The sequence below is a fragment of the Talpa europaea genome, assembly GCF_964194135.1.
Source record: "Talpa europaea genome assembly, chromosome: 3".
Classification (NCBI taxonomy): Eukaryota; Metazoa; Chordata; class Mammalia; order Eulipotyphla; family Talpidae; genus Talpa; species Talpa europaea.
In genome coordinates, this window is record NC_140069.1 from 148592107 (window position 1) to 148613341 (window position 21235).

General features: G+C 55.0%; 1 pseudogene across 1 annotated transcript; it reads right to left on the reverse strand.

Moving 5' to 3' along the window:
* Positions 1 to 2011: 2011 nt before the first annotated feature.
* Positions 2012 to 19317, reverse strand: LOC311169048 (GTPase IMAP family member 3-like; annotated as a pseudogene). The gene is made up of 3 exons: positions 19221 to 19317; positions 3121 to 3775; positions 2012 to 2145 (listed from the first exon to the last, which is right to left on the reverse strand). The product of its transcript is annotated as a GTPase IMAP family member 3-like (transcript).
* Positions 19318 to 21235: the final 1918 nt, after the last annotated feature.

Genomic DNA, 21235 nt, shown 5'->3' on the forward strand with positions numbered 1-21235 from the left:
CTCCTGGTGGTCGACACGCCCCCCATCTTTGAGGCAGAGGCCCGGACAAGGGAGATAGCCCAGGACGTCGGGGACTGCTACCTGCTGTCCGCCCCCGGGGCCCCACGCGCAGCTGCTGGTGACCCAGCTGGGCCGCTTCACGGAGCAGGACACGCAGGCCGCGAGGAAGGTGAAGGAGGTCTTCGGGGCAGAAGCCATGAGACACGCGATCGTCCTGTTCACCCACAAGGACGACCTGGGCGACGGGTCCCTGCACGATTACGTGGCCGATACAGACAACCAGAGCCTGCGGGCGCTGGTCCGGGAGTGCGGGAGGCGCTACTGAGGCTTCAACAACCGGGCCACGGGGGAGGAGCAGAGGGCGCAGCTGGGGGAGCTGATGGCCCTGGTGGAGCAGCTGGAGAGGGAGCTGCAGGGTGCCCACCTCAGAAATGCCCTCTTCTTTCAGGCTGAGCTGCTGCTGCTGCGGGGCAGGGGCGGGGCCTGCGGGCAGGAGCTCAGGGACTTCCAGGCCAAGGTGCAGGCACAGGTGGAAAAGCAGAAGCAAGAGCTGAGAGAGACCCAGAGCTCAGGGGTGATGAGGGGGTTCCTCAGAGTCCGTAGCTGGATGATGTCTCACCCCGGAACTTTTACCTTCCTTGGCGTCTGTGTGTTGGTTTCGGTTGCCCTTTTAATTCACTTTGGGGCTGGCGGCCACTGAGCACAGGGGACACGCTCTGCATGTGCCTTCCCTTCAGAGCTGCCTGCTGCCCGTCGGGGCTTCCTTTCCCTTCGTGATGGCACTTTCAGCCCCTCCCCGGCAGGATCGCAGCCCTTTTCAGTTAATAAAACCTAGAGGAAAAGCTGGCATCTCTGGCTGTTGTTAAAAAGCCTGAGGGTGAACCCCAGGACCTGGCCATCACCCTGGAGCGGGGCTGCAGGAAGGGTGCAGGCCGAGGGGCTGAGGGGCCTAGGCGGGAGGGAAGGGGAGGGGAGAGAGGGGGCGCAGGCACGTGGCTGGTTCTGTGACCCCTGTCCATCGTCCTTCCTGGGCAGTAAAGCTGCTGTGTTACTCTCCAGGGCCGCAAGTAAGTAATTCCCAGCCTGCGCAAGGGCCCAGATGTAACCTCCTCAAACCCTTGAAGAGTTCTCAGGCCAAGGACCACCCCCTCCATGCAGCCTTCCCAGACTGCCCAACCTAATTTGTCCATCCCTTCCTGGCTCCACTTGGTCCTGCTCCACGGACACTAAGACATGACCATGAGTGTCCAGCTCTCTGCTGGGAGCAAGGAACATAAGGTAGATAACACAAGGTTCCTGCTTGGAAGAAGTCACTGGGGATGAAGGCATAGAAAAATGGGGTAAACGTGATGTTGCTTGGAAGTGGGGTGTCAGCCAACAAGAGGTTATACTGGGCTCTTCAGAGGCTCCCTGGACAGGGTGGTGCTGGCCTCTCCCGGGAGTCACTTCAGGCTGAGGCAGGCCACAGCCCAGGAAGGGAGTGGGATCAGCCCATGGAGAGAGGGTGCAGGGAGGGATGGCACTGCCAGGGCCTGTGCTACCAGGGCCAAGGGCTATGTCACAGGGCAAGGGTTGGTGTACTGGGAAGATTGCACGGGGTGGTTGGAAACACAAGGCAAGCCTGGGGACGGGGGGAGTATTGGGGAGAAAGAATTCCCTCTGGGGGATCAGAACCAGGGCTGTGTGGATGGGAGCGGTGCAGGGAGGAGAGGGTGGGTCTGAGGCACAGAGGAGGTGGAGGGACAGCAGTCGGGGAGGCAGCCAGGTGTCATCCTGGGCATCTGGTGACTGTGCTCCCGTCACTCCCAGGGCCTGCGGAGGGAGAGCAGAAAGGTGAAGACTTCAGATCTGGATGTGTGGCCGTGAAGGCCTCTGGGGCATGTCCAGTCTGGGAGACAATCGCGGGGGGTCCCATCCTTCCTCCAGGAAAGGCCCTTGATACGTGACCCAGGCCTGAGGAAGTGTGAGGGGCGGGGCTATGGGAGGGTTGCTCCTGCCAGGGTGCCGATGGTCATTCCCAGGCTCCCACGGGGAACAGAGCACCCACACTTTGCCCACAAGCAGCGCTGCCTGTGACCCAGAGGGTCCCCACCTTTGTGGATGTTCGAGGAGGGTGAGGTTGGAGCGTGACCTGGAGATAAGCGGCTGTGGAGGAGAAGGGTTGGGCAGCCCTTTACTCAGGGGGAATGTTCAAGAAAGAAATTCCTGAGGAGCAAGCTCCTGAGCTGTGTGTCCTGGCTCCGGCCACGCCCTCCTCGCCCCACCTCCTCCCCCATATCCTCCCAAACTGTCCTGCTCTGAGCATCTGTCACTTCATTCAGAGTCTGTGAGCCATTGCCTGACCAGAGCCCTGGTCCCACCTAAATCTAAGAACAAAAGAAATCTGGTCACTTGTCCCCAGGCCAGGTCCTCCACCTTGACGCGTGTTCTCATATTTCAGAGGAAGCGTGAGAGGCTTAAGGATTTTTAAAAAAGAAATATGGAGTCAAATACTTTCAAATGTAGGTAAGAAAAAGACCAAAACTCAAATAGCTTAATCAATAAGGGGATTTATTCTGAAATAATGGGAAATTCAGAGGTCAGTTGGGCTTCGGGAGCAGTGACTCGGGGGTTCAGGTCTGTGTCATCTCTGTTCTACTCTCAAGCACTGACTTCACCCCACCCTAGTGGCAAGATGCCGGCTGGCGCTCCAGACATCACCCTCAGATCCAAGAAGGATCTGAGACAGAGACTGTCTTTCTGAGGGACTCGTTGGCCTAAAACGAGGCATCACGCCCATCCATGAGCTGTCGGGGCAAAGAGACTAAGGTTGGCGCCTGCAGGCCACCAGGCGGCCCAGGGCTGGGCTGTTGTCCTCTGCTGGGGCACAGGGCTCCGTGCCAGCCAGGCAGAGTCCAGGCCCCCCCAGGAGTGTCCGAGGCAGAAGGGAGGGACCTGCAGGGACAGCAGCCTGTTCTCTGTGGACAGGACATTCATTCCAGAATCGGTGACTCGGAGGACCGTGAACCCACGGGGTGTTGTTTAGAACATGCTCTGATGTGCAGATGCCAGCTGGAGTGAAAGAGGGTGGAAGATGGCGAGAGAAACAGGAACAGGTCAGCAGAGCAAACAAGAAAACACCCCCTTTTTCGCAGAGTGTCTGGTCCTTGGAGGGCCCAGAGCCCTTGAGGAAGGAGGCGCCCTGCAGCTCCCTCTCCAGCTGCTCCACCAGGACCATCAGCTCCCCCAGCTGCGCCCTCTGCTCCTCCCCCACGGCCCAGTTGTTGAAGCCTCAGTAGCGCCTCCCGCACTCCCGGACCAGCGCCCGCAGGCTCTGGTTGTCCGTCTGGGCCACGTAATCGTGCAGGGACCCGTCGCCCAGGTCCTCCTTGTGGGTGAACAGGACGATCGCGTGTCTCATGGCTTCTGCCCCGAAGACCTCCTTCACCTTCCTCGCGGCCTGCGTGTCCTGCTCCGTGAAGCGGCCCAGCTGGGTCACCAGCAGCGGCACGTGGGGCCTGGGGCCTGAGAGCCGGCAGCATTTTCTCATGTCCTTAGCCTTGGTCTGAGCCTTTGCCTCAAAGAGGGGGGGTCGTGTCGACCACCTGGATGCTCCTCCAGTTCCAGGTCCCTGTCCCCTGCTGGTAGGTACTGGTCACAGGCTGGGCCCCCAGCCGGGACTCGAACACCTGCCGGTGGAGGATGCTGTTCCTGGTGGCGCTTTTCCCGCAGCCCATCTTGCCCACCAGCACGATCCTCAGCGGGGCCTGCCCTGGCCCTGAGCGCTCTCCTCCTCCTGTGGGGGCATGAAAGCGGGTTTGCCTCCCTCCGGGTTCCTCAGCTGAAACCCGTCCCCAGCATGAGGGCCTCTGGGAGGAGGTTTGGTTTCCATGGGGTCTTGAGGGTGGACCCCCCTTGATTAGGGGATAGTGTCCCTGTAAGTAGAGGAGTCCAGGGGCCTCTCTCCACCAGGTGAGGGCACAGCCCCAGGAGTGGGGTCCTCCCTAGAGGCAAATCCACCAGCACCTTGACCTTGGACCTCCCGGCCTCCAGACTAAGAGAGATTTGCTGCTTCCTGCCCAGGCTGCAGGGTCAAGGAGGCCTCATGCCCTCCTGCCGTCACGGGGCTGCACCGAGAACCCCAACTGCCCCTCAACATAAGCAAGAAGGGAACTCAGGCAGGGCTGGGAGGACACATCACCCCAGCTGGGCAGAGCCCCTGGGCTCTTTCCTCCACGACTGCCGCCGCCCTTTCTAAAACCTTCTCTCTATTCCGTTTCCACCCTAAGTGATGCTCAGGGCCTCCCACAACTAGGAGTTGATTGGCCCCTACTTTCCACTCCTGTCCTTCCTGCCTGATCTCTGTCTTACAAAACGACAGACCCTAAAGCCCCAGAGAGAAAAACTAACTTTCTCTTTGACGGCTGCTTTGGCAGACACGGCAGCGCCTGGGCCGGACAAGCAGGTGACCCGCCTGAGCATGGAGAGGGACCGACCCTGAGCTGATCTCCAAGCCTGGCTGGAGCCAGGAGTGAGGAAGGCAGAGGAGGGGCTACTGGGGCGCCGGCCCCCACGGGAACTCAGATGCCAGAACTGAAGAAAAGCCTCCTCCTGGGTCCCCACGGGGGAGCCGCCCTGGGCCAGCCAAAGAGCTTCAGCCACGCCCACCTCCAAGCACCCCTCGCCCACTCTTCAGACATGAAAATCAGCTTTTTTTTTCTCTCAAAACCCGCATAACCTCGTTTCCTTTATGAACCAGGGAGGCCGACTTGAAGGCATCTCCCCCTCCTTGCCAGTCCATCCACAGCAAGCTAATGTCTCCTGGACCTGCTGTCCTGACCTGACCGGGCACCCAGGCAGGGACCCTGCTGGGTGACGGGACCACCTCGCTGGCGTGGACGAAAGTAATGAGGGCAGCCAGCCCAGCGGTGCCCAGGAGGGTGCGGGCAGGCGAGAAACTCGCTTTATTAAGGGGGACGAGGCCCCTAGGGCCCCCCTGGAGCCACGCCCTCCTGCTGTGGCTCACGTTGTGTTTCTCCATCAGAGTAAAATAAACACTTCACCTGAGCAGGTCACCGTGAGTCCCGCTCCTGAGTCTCTCTCGTCTCTGAAACGGGAACGTGTGTGCGGCGCTGAGAGGAGGCGACGAGACGGGAGGACGTCAGCAGAGCGGAGCAGGCCTGGACGCGAAGTCAGATGGAGAGTGACTGCTGGGCCAGGGTTGCCTGTGACTCTGGGGGCGGGGGAGGGAGAGAGGGAGGTGCCACGGGCCCCTGCCCAGGAGCCTCAGGGTGCCCAGGCCCAGTCAGCACCACTGGGCACAGGTGAGAGCACTTTTGCACAAACACTAGAAAGAGGCTCGTCACTATCACCAGAGGGCGCCACCTCGGCTCGTTTTGCTCTAAAACTCACCTTCTGAGAGATGTTCTATCAGTCATCTTTCAATTTGCAGTTATTTAGGCCTTTAAAGTCTATAATTCTTTTTTTTTAATATTTATTTATTTATGCACACAAGAGCTGGGGAGCTGGGGTACAGGTGAAAGATGCAGGGGATGAGAGGATTCACCAGAGACAGAGCAGGGAACAGAAGAGGCAGACTGACTGAAATGCACTGCTGAGGGGAGCAGCGGGTGAGACAGGAGAGCTCTGCCGCGCCATGTGGGTTTCTCTCTGGCCAGCCTGGATCGAAGTCGTGCTGCAGAGGCTGCAGATTGCTTCATAGTGTGGTGCTTAACCCCTTGTGCCACCAGGGAGGCCCAAAGTCTATAATTCTGGACCACGGTCATTCAGGAATAAATGGGCTTGGAAAGCCCAAGTGTCGGCACTGACAGTGTCACTGGCAGGCCTGGGAGGGAGAGACAGAGACGGGGTCACAGAGGGTGCAACGAGCCTTTACCTGGCAGGGCCTCAACTCTCTTGGGGCGACCCTCCCTCCTCTCCCAGGCCACTTCCCGCCCTGGCTGCTGGTCTCCCCAGAGAGCACCAGGGCAGTGACAGATGGACACACGGCCCAGGCCGAGCTGCCAGGGAGGACGTGCCGGGGTCAGGAACAGAGTCGTGGGCGTGCTTCCTCCCCAGCAGCTTCAGGGGGGCCCGGGGACCTGGGAGAAGCCGAGGAAGAAGTGTAACAGGGTGGTCCCCAGGAAAGGGGGAGGTTCCAGGTTCCCTGCCCCACCCAAGGGAGGGTGGACCTGAGCAGGGAGAGAAGAAACTGGAGAGGAGACTGAGGAAAGAAGCAGGATGGAGGCAGAAGGAGCCCTGGAGGAGGCACACGGAGCCGAGAGACACGTGAAGAAACTACACTTGCCTTTTGGTCATGGACTGGGTGACACAGATGTGGGTGAGACCCGTGGGGATGGGACAATGGCAGCTTTTATCTTGATGTTGATTTTGCTCTTTTCCTTCTGGGTTTGTCTGGTTGTTTCTGACCCTTTTCTGTGGGTCCCCACGGGAAGATGCTTTAGATTTGGGGCAGGCTTTGGGGCCTTGCTCTGGGCCAATCCCATATGGATGGAGTTTTACCCACGAGGGGACGGGTCACTTTGGGTGCTTCATTTAGAAACTAGACTCTTTGCCTTACCTGTATTGTTTCCTAGTTTTATTAAAGTTCCTTCCCATTAAAGTCTCCTATGTTTTGTGTTGATGCGGCGGATGGCAGAACCCATTTAGAATAGGCAGGTTTGAGGGGTTTGGGCTGCCCCTCTCCCTGTCCTATAACAGAAGGATGTTTTGTGTTCATTTTGTTTTTAACAACAGCTCTGGTTCCTCCTTCCCCCACGTCTGCAATGCTTTTATGCAAACCAGATCCCCAGCAGAATCAGCCCAGAGACACCCAGGAAACCTGGGCCCGGCTGTGCCCCCGGCCACGCCCTCAGCCTCCGCCATCACCCCGGGGGCCAGCGTGCCCCACACGGCTCCCTCTCCCCGAGACGGGGTCTTTTGTTTGTTCTTTTTACTAAGGAACTGCTGGTTGGTAACTCTGAGAATGATTTAGGGGCAGGTTTGCACCTCTGCAGGTGCCTGTCACCCCACCCAACCCACCCCAAAGCCCCCACAGACTCCACCAGGTCCACTGCCCACCCCGCCCACCCCCACCCCCGCCTCAATTCTACGGTCAGATTTCTAGAATTTTTTTGCTTTCGTTTTCTCTGTCGTTTTGTTCTTTATATTCCACAGAGAAAAACAACCCGGGGTGTCCTTCTCCTTCCCACTTCTCCTGGCTGCTGCGAGGGCTGAGCTCGGGGCTGGGTGGCTCTGGCCTCCCTGCTATTTCTCATCAATGCCCTCGGGTCCCCCACGCACCCACTGAAGGGGCCAAGGGGCAGGACGTCCCCTATGGAGGTGAACCCACGTTTCCCTGGAGACAGCAGCGCCCACCACGGCGTGACTTGGTCAGCATGGATGGAGCCTTTATGGGGATGCCGGGGCCTCGCCTTGCCTGGTTGTGCTCCCCTGCAGCCTCTGGGTCCTGGGGGTGGGGGGCCTTGTGGGGGAGGGTGGGGTGAGCTCTGAAGCCCCCCTCCGTACCCAGCCCCAAGATGAGCGGTAAGTCTGCTCGCCCCTCCGGCGTGTGAGCTCACGGTCGTTCCTGGAAAACAACTCTAAGCGGGAGGTGAGACCAGGTAGCCCTCAGCCCTCTGCCGGGTGTGGCGCGAGGCCCGTTCTCTGCAGGAACCGCACAGGCCTCCTGCCCTGGAGCAGGCCGGGCTCACAGGACCCCCTCCCAGCCAGCACCTGGGCTTCAGCTGAGGTGTGTTTTTGCATATGCAACACGTTACTCCTCTTCACCCTCTAAAATTCCTCGTTTTTGCCAGGAAAAATGATCTAAAGAGCAACGGCTCCAAACCTCAATGACTGTGTTGGGGGACACGCGTCAGCTCCAAGCTGGTTTGCCGTGACTATGTCTACGCCTGAAGTCGCCCCACCAAGGCGCGGCTCACGTCTTGCGCCCACTCGGGGAAGGGCACGTTCAGAGGCGCCTGCAGCCACCTGCCTGCGCCAGCGGCCAGCGTCCCGCGGGTGGGCCTGCCCCGGCCACGCGTCACCATGGGGACCAGGCCCAGCTCCTGACCAGCTGCTGTCTGCCGGCCAGAGAAGCCGATCACTGCCACAAGAACCTTGGTTCTGTCTCCAGGACTTCCTGAGGGGCCAAGCCTGAGTCGGGGTGTCTCTCCTTGGGACACCCCTGGCCTTCCCGTCAAGCTTCCTGTTCTGTCACTTGGTGGCTTTTTCTGTAAATCCTAGGTAATTTTGTTGCTGATTCAAGAAAGGCCTTTGAAGGAAGGAAAGGAAACCTGAGCTCCTCCGCCCACACCCGCCCTGCCCTCTGTGGTCACCTCCACCACCCTCAGGATGCTGCCCCCTCATGACCTCCCATCCCTGACTGACTGTTCACCCCAGGGGCTCCTCATGCTGGCGAAAGAAGCATCAGCAGTAAAGGAGGGGCTGTTCTCTGCCCTGTCGCCACAGGGAAAACAGCAAATACCCCTGGAAGAAGTCCGTGTGACATCGTGCTCAACAATCGCAGCCTTCTCCGCGAAAATAACCTCCACGTGTGAGGTCCTGCAGGTGGGTGACCCCCTTATTCACCAAAGCACCCCATGTTGGGAAGGAACTGAAACCCGGTGACCCCCAAGGCCCAGGGCTTGTCAGGGTGCTTGGGCAGACCCCACGGAGATCAGTAACAGTTCCTCCTCCCCCACAGACGCGGGTGATAAAGTAAAACAAAACAGCCAGAGTCTGGGAAGATCTTCTGGTTTGAAGTCACAGGACCCACAGAACGCCCCACAGCTGTGTCACGAGCAGGCAAGCGGCGCCCCCTGCTGTCTGTCGTCAGGTTGTCATAAATGTGCCAAATGTCTCCTTTAAGGTGTCCGGCCTTAGACAGCTCCCTCCTGTCCTGTTACCTAAACATGGGTTACTCGTGCCCACACAGCAGTACCCGGCTCTCGCGGTGCTTCACAGCAGCTTTGTTCATCCCCAAGCTGGGAGGCGAGTGGAGAAGTGAGCGGTGCTCCCTGGGCGGTGGGTGTTGTGCAGCCCCAAGGAGAAATGAGTCGCCACACCTCGGAAAGGTGGAGAAATCGTCAATGCTCATGACGAAGTAAAGATACTGGCCTGGAAATCCTGCCTCCTACATAAGTGCAGGGTAAATGAGTGTCAGGCTTTTCCGCCCTCCCAGGATGGATGATGGATCCCTGCGGTCCTGAATGCCTGCCGGATGGTGGCACCTGGAGTAAGTGTGGGCATGCATAGGTGGGCACACCTGGGCTGAGAGACTGGGCTTCTACGGGCGGCGTCAGGGAATGCCAGGAGCAGAGCCGAACCACGAGAAGAGAGAGAAGCAGAGGCCACGAGAGAACACCCGGGAGCCCTGGAAGAGTGAGGACTTGCTGGGGGCTGGGAGGCCTGCCCGCCTCCTGGCACACCCCCACCCCACCCCTGCCTGCCATGTGCCTGGTGAATCCCAATAAAAGCCTGAAAAGCCACCGAGGGCTCCAGGACTCTCTCCTTTACCCCGTCTGCATGGGATCATAGAAAACCTGCGCTGTCCCTTCCTGCCCCTACAACAAGCCAACCGTGGGCACTCTGGAAAAGGCAGGGGGAGGAGACACTCAGGGGTTAGTGGCTGCAAGTGTGGGGTGGTGGGGGGATGAGCAGGTGGAGCACAGAGGGCTTCTGGGCAGCGGAACCGTCCTGGGAGACTCTGATGTCACTCCACATCCGAACCCCATCCGACGGGAGCCCCCTGCACACTATGGGCTTTAGTTAATAATGCTGTGGCTGTATCAGCTTATCAACTGCAGCAATTACACCTCATTAATATGAGGTGTTCATGACAGGGGAACTGTGAGGAACTTGACTTTCCTACAAACCTAAAACACCTCCCCAAAATTAAAGTCTATTTTTTTTTTTAAAGATTTATTTATTTATTTATTTATTTATGCAAGCACTGGGTACAGTCAGAAGCGTGGGAGGGTGAGAGAATTCACCAGAGCCAGAGCGGGGAGCAGAGCAGGCAGAAGGACCGAAGTACACTGCTGAGGGGAGCAGCGGGCGGCAGGAGAGGTCTGCGCGCCATGTGGGACCCTCCTCCGGTGGCCGGGGAGTAGCCAGGGATTGAACGGGTGCTGCAGAGGCTGCGGGCAGCTTCGCAACCCAGCGCTCAACCGCTGCGCCACTGGGGAGGCCCTCTATTTATTTTTTTAAAGGCCGGACGAGAGGAGGTGAAGATCAGGAAGGGGCTGAGGAAAGGGGGGATTGAGAGAGAAGGTGGGATGGGGAGGGGGTGGGGTCCAGGAGGGGGTATCAAAGGTGAGAAAGGGTAAGAGGAAGGGGGTGGGGGAGCAGAGGGAGCAGAGGGAGAAAGGACAAGTTATTTGCATGTCGCAACCCCCTGCCTGTGGGGACTTACACATGGGAGAGACAGCCAGGAACACTCAGTTGTGATTTGACATAAATAATATGACTGATATAAAGATAAGGATGTTTCAATAATTGTTAAGTTTTATACTGACTCAAGGAGCTGCTGCCCCTCCCCACCACCCTTCCAGGTGACTGACAGCCCGGAGTGGAGACGCCTGTCCTCCCTGGCGCACAGCACAGTGTCTGCTTTACCGGGTTGCTTTGTCGTTTTTGTTTTGTTTTAGTCCTGCGGTGCCACCGTGAGCCACGGTCCAGTGACAGACGGTAGAGATGATGCAAAGATGACCTCGAATGTAGGTGTATACAAAATATGCTAATGTGTAGTCATACAAAATAGTGGAGACATAAAGCTGTGCTCTTTTGAAGTCTTAAATGATGTGTGAATTGGTACAAAGAGGCATCAATAATAAGTCAGTCAACGACTTAGCAAGTCAATCAACAGAACTTGAGGCCACCCTGGTGGCACAAGGGGTTAAGCACGATGAAGCTGTCCGCAGCCACTGCAGCACAAGTCTGATCCCAGGCCAAGGAGCTACCCACATGGTGCAGCAGACCTCTCCTGTCTCCCCGCTGCTCCCCTCAACTGAGTGTTTCAGTCAGTCTGTCACAGGGCAGGGAGGGGGGCACACCAGACCCCGCAAACCTGCCTGCTCTAAATAGGCTCTGCCATCTGCCGCATCAACACAAAACATAGGAGACTTTAATGAAAAAAGAACTTTAATACAACTAGGAAACAACACAGGAAAGGCAAAGAGTATAGTTTCCAAATCAAGCACCCAAAGTGACCCGTCCCCTCCTGGGTAAAAGTCCACCCAAGCAGGACTGGCCCAGAGCAAGGCCCCAAAGCCTGCCCCAAGTCTAAAGCACCTTCCAGCGGGACCCACAGAAAAGGATCAGAAACAACCAGACAAGTCAGGGAGGAAAAAATCAAAATCAAGACAAAAACTGCCATTGTCACCTCCCCACGGGTCTCACCCACATCTGTGTCACCCAGTCCACGACCAAAAGACAAGCATAGTTTCTTCACGTGTCTCTAGGATCCATGCGCCTCCTCCAGGTCTCCTGGCTCCATCCTGCTCCTTCCTTCCTCAGCCTCCTCTGCAGCTTCTTCTCTCCCTGCTCAGCTCCGCCCTCCTTTTGGGTGGGGCAGGGAACCTGGAACCCCCTTTTCCTGCTCCCCACTCTATCTCTGGTGAATCCTCTCACCCCCGGCACCTCTGGCCTGCACCCCAGTTCTTGTATGCATAAAGAAATAAATCTTTAAAAAATCAACATAATTTAAAAACCTCTGAAAGATTTACCTAAAAAAACAAAGTCCATCAAATTTTTAAATTTTTGTGTTGGGGGGCGGGGTCTGCTGGTCACGTCTCTGACGGGGCTGATGTCCAGACCGCGTCCATCCCGCAGCTGAAAAGACGACCTGGTGTAAAATGGGGGGGTCGCGGGGGTCGGGGGTGCGCGGGCTGTGGCAGCCGCCGGCCGCGGGGCGCGCCCTGGACACTCCCGCCTGCAGGGTCAGCGCCCCGGGACACCCGCAGCCGGCGAGGCCAGGCCCGCGGCGGGCAGCTGACCGCAGCCCGGGATCGCCCCGCGCACCGCCGGCCGCCCGCAGGGCCCCCCGCCCCCCGCGACCGCGCCCCTCAGCTGCGGAGCCCCGGGGGCGGCGTCGGGGGCCTCGAGCGCGGCGGGGGGACCCGGCGGCCGAGCGGCCTGGCCCAGGCGGGGGCGGGAGGGCTCGGCCAGCCGGGAAACGCGCCCCCACCCGGGGACCCCAGAGCCGCCCAGAAGAGGGGGTGACAGCGCAGACCGCGGGCCTCCCTCCCGCGCCCCGGTCAGAGCAGGCGCCTGGGGGTGCAGAGCCGAGAGTGGGCTGGGGGGAGAGGGGAGGGGAGCCAGACCCCCACCCTCGGCGCCGGGGGGTCCCCCTCCTGCCCCCCATCATCAGTGTGGCCGCAGCGCCCGCGGCAGTCGGTGGGGTGAGGAGGGGCGCCCCCTGCCGGGCCGGACAGGAGGGGCACGGGGTGGGGGGGCAGGGGGAGGAGAAGGCGGGGACGGGGCGGGGGGGGGCGGGGACGGGGCGGGGGGGCGGGACCCTCGGCCACGGGGTGATTCCACAGATCAAGCTGAAAGCACGAGGGGGGGACCCCCGAGCACTTAAAATACGAGAAAGCCCAGAAAACAATTCAAGGGGCCGGAATAAAGCCGGTGAGCACAGGCCGCGGCGGGGCTGTGAGGGGGGCCTTGGCTCAAGCACCCGGGGTGAGGCAGACACTCCGGGGCTCACAGTCCAGCTGATGTGCAGGGAGGGACGCCTGGAACCCAACAAATGTTGTAAACCAACGTTACTTCAATCAGAAATACAGTAAAAATACATAAAAATGGTAAATTTTATGCTATGTCTATCTCATCACAATAAAAAAAAGTTAACCTCATTGGTCACTAAAGAAATGCAAATTAAACCACACTGAGGTCTCCTCTCCTCTGTGAGCTGGCTGAAATTAATGTTTAGAACAACCACCTGCTGCTACAAGGGCCAGCAAGGACGAGAAAGCATCTGCAGTTCCCAGGCACTGCCAGTGGGGATGGACAATTGCACCCCCACTTTGGAAAATAATGTTTGCAGTCTCTTGTGACGTTAAGCGTAGTGACAGACTACTGAACAGTCTCACGCCCAGGTATGTATCCAAGTTAACTGAAAACTCACACTGACAGAAAAACCTCATGTGAATGTTTAGAGCTGCTTTATACATAATTGAAAACTCGTTAGAATAAATGAAGCATGTTTTCAGTAAGTAGAGAAATAAACGCAGCTATGTCTGTGTGTGCATGTTAATTATCAAGCATGGGGATCCAGCTCTGACGCCTCCCATACAAGCAGTGACACCCCGTTAGCAGTGAGCACACCAGCGCCCAGCACTTGGTGTCTAAATGCCATTCTCCTTGGAGAAGCAGCTGGTTGCAGGACTGGGGGAGGGGAAATGCAAGACAAGTCGGAGCATATTACAGCGCCGCACAGGACGGGTGTGCAGGATCATGGGCAGGAGGCGTCAAAAGGACGGGGGCAGCCTGAAAGAGCTGTCGGTGGCCAAAGTTTACCTTTCTAGAACTATCCCAGCTAGTAAACAGAACAAACAATACCATGAGAGCATCATCATTTTGCAGCTGCTACTAGATCACTGGGTCCAGGCCGTGCTCACCAATGATGACCAGAAATCACTGAGAGGAGCAGCGGGCGTCATGTCTCCAGAGGGAGGTGCAGCCACCAATTCTAAGTTGCAACGTAAACAGCAAGTTCATATAAACAAATTGTAAAGAAAATTATGACAAATGAGTAACTGAACACTGCCTGGATATTTAACACTGAATGTTCCTTTTTAAGACGTGATAATAAAAGGAAGAGTCCCACAGCTTTAGCGTTATGTGCTGGAATGTTTACAGATGAGACGATATATTTAGGATTAACTTTCAAATAATCAGGTGAGGAGGAATGCGGGGTTGGATGGACAAGATGGTTTAATTGAGATCTTTGCTGGGGCCTAGTAATGGGCCCCTGGGCTCAGGGCACGACTGTTACACTTCTCTGTATGCAGACGGCTCCACTCAAAATTTTTTCCAAAAATGTTGACAAAAGGTTTATCAGGTTTCACTATTTCTATTTTTTTCAAATATTTCAGATACATGGGGTTAAGCGGGACACCCCCCAGCCTCTCCAGGAAAGGATGAGGCATGATTTGTTGTTCGACAGGCAGCCGTGTGATGGACTTTCCAGTCATCAGAGGCCCAAGGCCTTCGATGCGTGGCTAGAAAGTCCTTTTGCAAGTCAAGCAGTTTCCGCTCTTGTTTTCAACAAAAAGGAAGGCAGATGTACCCACTAATAGGCAATTAAAAATTAACCATGCATTGCTATGGCATTGCGGCTCTGGGCATTTATCTTGGAAGGAGTTCAGAGTTGAGTGCCACCGTCACAACGAAATTGTTTCCATTTCCATTTATTATTTATGTGGACAAGGCTTCTCAGGGCTGGCCCCGGCTAACGCCAAAAAAGAGGAAGGAATTGATCTGAACATCACCTCATTCTACCTTCAAGTGATGGTCAGAGCTTCATATCGGATAATGGGGAAAGTTACACATATGCCCCTGAAAGATAAAAGCTTTTCCAAATAAAAGCTACTGTTAAGTAATTATTTTACAAATATTGTGACATTGTTATGTCATACTGATTAATTGTGGAATAATGACACTAATAATTACTAAATACAAAAGAAATGTTTCCCTCTTAAAGCTTTATGGTCTGAGATCTTTTTTCAGTTTTCAGACATTTTTGCAACAGAAAAACGTGAAGGGGATCAGGATCTTCCAGCATAAATATTCACTACAGTGAGACACAGTTCTGCGGGGTAGATGAGTCAAGGAGGATGACACGGTGCAAAATATTGCTCACTGGCTGTGAGAAGGAGCGTGTGCATTTTTTAGACAGTGTATGGTTGGATCCAACTTCCATGTGATTTATATTGTTCTTTAAAGAAGTAGTCATTTTATTTCAAAATGTTACTGTCTAGCGCCTCCCTGGTGGCGCAGCGGTTGAGCGCTGGGTTGCGAAGCTGCCCGCGGCCTCTGCGGCGCCGGTTCGATCCCCGGCTGCTCCCCGGCCACCGGAGGAGGGTCCCACATGGCGCGCAGACCTCTCCTGCCGCCCGCTGCTCCCCTCAGCAGTGTCCTTCGGTCCTTCTGCCTGCTCCGCTCCCTGCTCTGGCTCTGGTGAATTCTCTCACCCTCCCGCGCTTCTGACTGTACCCAGTGCTTGCATAAACAAAACAAACAAACAAACAAACAAACAAATAAATAAAACATGCCTCTATTAAAAAAAAATTGTTACTGTCTATAATATGCTAGAAATTGAAGTCTTTACAAACATTCAAGATGAAACATGTTTGGAAGTTTGTTTCAAATGCTCGAGAAGACCGAGATTGTTTAAAACAACGTGGTGAATACACAAGTGCAAACAGCTGAATTCCCCTGTCCCAGGGCCTCCGTCAGGCGTGCGTGAGGGTATTTTTTTTTTCCCCTCAGCATTTGGTCTTAAATAAACTTGTATTAAAATTGAACCGGGCTTCAATTCGTGAGGGTATTTCTATAAGGGAGATCACGACAGGAAAAGCTGGTAGTGACCCCAATATCCACCCACAGGAGGTTGGAGAAATCATCAAGTGCCCACCTGGCAGTCAAGATGGACAAAATACAGGTGACCACATCCACGTGGATAAATGTCGCATGCACTGAGGAGACGCAACTATCAGAGGAACCCAGAGCAGGGTCTCATGTGTGACAAGGTTGATAAGGGAGAAAACCAAAACGCAAACAGACAGAAGTTATACAGAAAGGCAGGGGAAGGGTGTCAGGAAGAGCGGGGAGGCGATGACGTCCTGGCGAGAGCGACGATGGGGGACTTCAGGGTGACGTGAGAGCTTCCGGGCCAAGCTGCTTAAATTGAGTGTTCGCTGTATGAGGGGGTACCTGGTCTGTGCCCTCTCACAGATGGCGGCTCAGCTACAAAATGTCACCACGTTGAAAAACATGATGCAAGACAGAAGCTTTTGTATGAAAATACTACTATAAATAGGTATATTCTTGCAAAATTGATATCTATTTCACTTAATTCGAATTGAAATCTCAGCTTTTTGTGTGTGAAATAAAATATTACGTTCTTAAGGCTCCTACAGGCTGAAGATGCCTGAGTTTAATCAATTGACAAAGACCAGACAAGCAAATCAGGGGAACAACGTGTGTAGCACCCAGTGGGTCCAAATGAGAAAGGGATTTAAGTATGTGATGAAGGAAGTAAAACATTGCTTTGATTAGTGAGTAGTGCAAACGCCAGTGGTTTCCCAACTAGGAGGAAATAACTGAGCTCCTTCCTCACACTCTATAAACACCCACAGATTTCATTATTGTCTGTAAACAAACAAAGCAATAAAAATCTGAAACCAAAATAGAGAAAACTCTACTCACTCTACAGGTCTACGTCTTCATCAAGACACTCATCAGGTCAGAAGTTACCTAAGGAAAGACAGCTGTAAATATTTTATGATGGCACAGGCACCATACATAAAGTTAAAGATTAAAAATAGATTTGGAACAAAAGATAAGAATTTAAAATCTATATTATGAAAAGAGCTCACAAAAATAAAGAGAAAATGTGCAACAAATATGTAGACTGCTCAGAGGTGAGCCATACAGAGCAATACACAAGTGAAAGATGGGGAACATAAGACACACTCAGGTTAAAGTTAAAATAAAAATTTGCAAAAATCAGAAAGAATTCGAGTACTGTCAAACAATGGTGGTCAGACTCGGGAGCAAGACGAAAGACTTTAATGCGCTGCTGGTAAAATGTAAATTATTACAGTCTTTTTGGAAAGCTCTAATAATATTTATTTCCTTTTAAAATATTGATGCCCTCCAGGGCAGCCACCCTACTCCAGACACTCCATCTTGCAGCAGTAAACTCCCAGCACTGCAGCTCAGGCATCTCAGTCTCCAGAGACAAAAAGGCAGGAAATGAGACAAAAGTCCATCAGTAGAATCTTGTAGAAATATTATGCGGTCACTAAAAAGGATTATTTGCACTAGAATTCGACAGACTCCCCACACCGTGTGGGCGAGGATGTGCAGAAACTGGTTGGGATGGAAAAGGGCACCGTCCCTTTGGAAACTGTTGGTGAGTTTCTTAAAAACTAGACACGCTCCCCGATATATTCCAACCAACCCACCCCGAAACATTGTCCACGGTAGGAGAACGTGAACGGCCATCAAGAACTTGATGTGGGGCCTCCTGGGTGGCTCAAGGGGTTAAGCACAGCATGTGGAGCTGTCCGCAGCCTCTGCAGCACGAGTTCGATCCCTGGCCAGGGAGCTACCCACAGGGCGCAGCAGACCTCTCCCGTCTCCCCGCTGCTCCCCTCAGCAGTGGATTTCAGTAGATCTGCCTGTTCTGCTCCCCACTCTGCCTCTAGTGAGTCCTCTCACCACCACCACCCTGCCTGTTCCTCTGGCCTGCACCCTAGCTCTCATATACATAAATAAGTAAATCTTTAAAAAAAGAAGAACTTGATGGTTCACAGAAGCTTTATGTGGAAGAGCCAGAAATCAGGAACAACCCAAAACTCTGTGCACAGGTGAGTGGAAAGCCAAGGTTCACACGGTGGCGTCACCACGGCTCAGTGAGAAAGGAACAGGATGCCTGCAGTGTAGACGGACCTCAGGATGGTTGTGCTGAGGGAAAGAAGTCAGACTGAAAACAAATGAACACACACAATGTGACTCCGCTTGCACAGTCTAGAAAACGCAATTCCAAGGCGGGGAGCAGAGGGGCCGCCCCTGGCTGCCGAGTCCGTCTCCCTCCAGCAGGTGGACCCGCGGGTCCTGCATCAGGCATCCATGAGGCTGTGTTCACGAGCCCTCCCCGGTCCTTCCCCTGCCCTCTCTGTCACAGGCCCCTGGGTGGTGTCTGTCCTCAGGACTGTGCCTCGGGGGTCCCCTCGGCTCCGCTTTCTCCTGTTTCCTGCCTTGTCATCTGCACCCCAGGCCTCCTTCTTTGTTTGTTTCCCCCAGATTTTCTCGCGCCCACCGGGCTACTCGGGCAGCTCCCGCCCCTCCCGGCCTGTGGGGACGCGCGTCCCCCGCGGACCGGCTTCCCTGCTGCCTGCGCGGGGGCCTGGGTGTCCTGCTGCTCCCCGGGGTCTCTCCGGGGCGCCCAGCGTCTCCCCCTCCCGCAGCGGGTCGGGCCTTCGCGGTCACTCACCGGTGCGGGCGCAGGCGGCCCGCGGCGTGTGCCCTTCGGGGGCGCCTCCCCACGCGGCAGTCTGACTGGGGGGCCATCAGTCCCCAAGACGCCTGGAAAAGGGACCCCGTCTTCAGGGCCCGCTGCCTTGGGGTCCCGGCTCTCCGGGGAGGGCGGGGCTCGCCCGAGAAGGCCCTGGTGGGGGTTGAAGTTCTTCTGCCTCAGACCCCAAGCCCCGGCTTCTCCGCGCCTCCTGGATCGCCCCCGGGTCTGGGGCGCCCCGCGCTGTCCCCCTTCACAGAAGTGAAGTGACCAACCAGAGGGTTCGCGCTGACGCCAGAGAGGAACTGGCCGGGGGGGGGGGGGGGGGGGGGTGGAAGAGGAGCCGGCGGAGTCTTCCTTAGAGGTTTTCCAATTGTTTGATGATTTAATTAACTCGTTGACTCTCAGAACATTCGAGGGGGTTACAGTGAGACCTTTGCCCGCTCCCGCCTCATGTCTGGGCACCCAGCGCCCCTCCCGAGAGGCTGCCCGCGTTGCTAGTTTCGGGGTTTCCTTCCCAAACTGCCCGACGCCTAGATAGAGAAACACGTTTATTCACACACAGGCATGTGCTCATCTGCACGCCGCGAAGAACAGGTGCATCTGTTGGCCGCACACGCTTTCGTGATCCAGATTCACTTCAAAGGCTGGTGAATCTGGGGTGCAGTAGCAGGGGGTGCGGAGGTCACGCTGGCACGCCAGGGGTTGTTTCCAGTTCTGTGTTTCATCCCAAGTAACAGCAATCCAGCACGTACACCTGGGTTCACCCCCAGAATAGCACCCCGCTCAGAGGCCTGAGGTGCAGCACCCCAGGGTCTGGCCCTAGAGATTCCCCAGCCACCAGCATCTGTGCCTTTTATGATGCTGGAGTCTCTGAGACTGAATCAGCCTCCAGCTACAGGTGACAGGAGAGAAGATGACCTGGGGCCATACACTCACACTGCAGGGCGGGGCGGCTTCAGGCTCTGCTGGATCAGGGGCCCATGCACCTCACCTGTGGCTGCTACCTCCTCCTTATTCTGCAGCGGGAGCTCTGAGGTGGCTCCATGAGGACCTCCTGGGGGCACCAGGGCTGCATCAGCTCCAGCCATCACCTTGGGGCTTCCAGCTCAGGAAAGAGGGATACAAAGTCCTATAAGAGGGTTAATAGGACCTCCCTGGTGGTGCAGAGGTTAAAGACAGCACTATCAAGCTAATCACCAGCCTCTGCAGCATGAGTACGACCCCTAGACCTTGCCAAGGAGCAACCCACATGGTGCAGCAGACCTCTCCTGTCTCCCCGCTGGTCCCCTCAGCAGTGGATTTCAGTAGATCTGCCTGTTCTGCTCCCCCATCCCGCACCTCTGGCTTACACCCCAGTTCTTGTATGTATAAGTGTAAGGACAGGAACAGGGCACTGAGCAGGTTTTCTGATCCAGCAGACCAGGTAAAGGAGGAGTCAGAGTCCTCAGTGGCTTTTGCGGGTCTTTTATTTAGATTTACCAGGCACACAGCAGGCAGGGGTACTGGGGGGCGGGAGTCTGGTTGTCCTCCCAGCCCCCAGCAAATCCTCACTCTATCTGGGCTCTCTGGTGTTCTCTCTGCGTCTCTTCTTCTTCTCTCGGCTTCCATTTGTACTTGGCTTCTGCTGGCGTCCCCGTGACGCCGCCCTTATAAACTCAGTCTCTCAGCCCAGGTGCACCCACTTCAGGTGCTGCCATCAGGCATGCGTTCAGGACCGCAGGGTTTCCTCATCTATCCTGATGGCGGGAGGGCAGAAAAGCCTGATACTTTTACCTTACCCTACAATAAGTAAATAAATTTTCAAAAAAAGGAACTCCCCGGTGGCGCAGCGGTTGAGCGCTAAGTTGCGAAGCTGCCCGCAGCCTCTGCAGTGCTGGTTCAATCCCCGGCTGCTCCCCGGACACCGGAGGAGGGTCCCGCATGGCGCACAGACCTCTCCTGCCGCCCGCTGCTCCCCTCAGCAGTGTCCTTCGGTCCTTCTGCCTGCTCTGCTCCCCGCTCTGGCTCTGGTGAATTCTCTCACCCTCCCGCGCTTCTGACTGTACCCAGTGCTTGTATAAATAAATAAATAAATCTTTAAAAAAAAAAATGACACCATGAGTTCCATAAAAAAATAAAAAAAATAAATCTTTAAAAAAAAGAGAGAAATAATAAATGATCCCTTTCTTACCTAAGAACTGCAGGCAAATGGCACTCATAAATGTCATTTCCCCTTTCACTGTTCCCTAAATAAGATGTCACTCATGAGTTGGTAGCAAAAAATCACAACTACTTCTCAATTTGGCAGCTTTCCTACAGAAAATAAAATAAATAATGTAGTAAGTTTGAGCAAATAAAATAGATCATCAGTGATATGACGGGAACAGGGAGTGTCCAAAACAAGAAAGAGGAGGAGCTGAAAAGGAAGCAAAGACAATGCCTAGAAAAATTTTAATGGAATTTAAAATTTAATAGAGTGTTTAAAAGGAGATTGCACACAACTCAGGCAAAAATCAGGTTACTTGGTAAGTGATTAAGAAAATGTAGCCAGAACAAAGCAGGTGGAAAGAAAGCTTTAAAATGGAGGCTGAAAGGGGGGTTAAAGCTGAGGAAGCCGAGGGAGAAGGTCACAGGCGCATTGCGCATAAACCCTGGAGGAGACGTGGACACAGCTCAGGACAGAACCATCCAAAGGCCTGATTCAGAGAGTTTTCCAGACTTTAGAAGGGAAAGCATGGATTCTGAAACTCAGAATGCTTTAAAAAGATTCGTCAGGAAGAATTTTCAAGGGAAATTAAATTCACTTTTTAAAAAAGATTTATTTATTTATGCATACAAAGTTGGGGTATGGGGTAGGGGGGTGAGAGGACTCACCAGAGACAGAGCGGGGGGCTAGCTCCCTGGCCTGGATGGAACTCAGGCTGCAGTGGCTGGTGATAGCTTCATAGCACTGAGACTTTAACCCCTGCACCACCAGGGAGACCCTAAACTCACATTTCAAAATAAATCTTCAAAACACCAAAGACA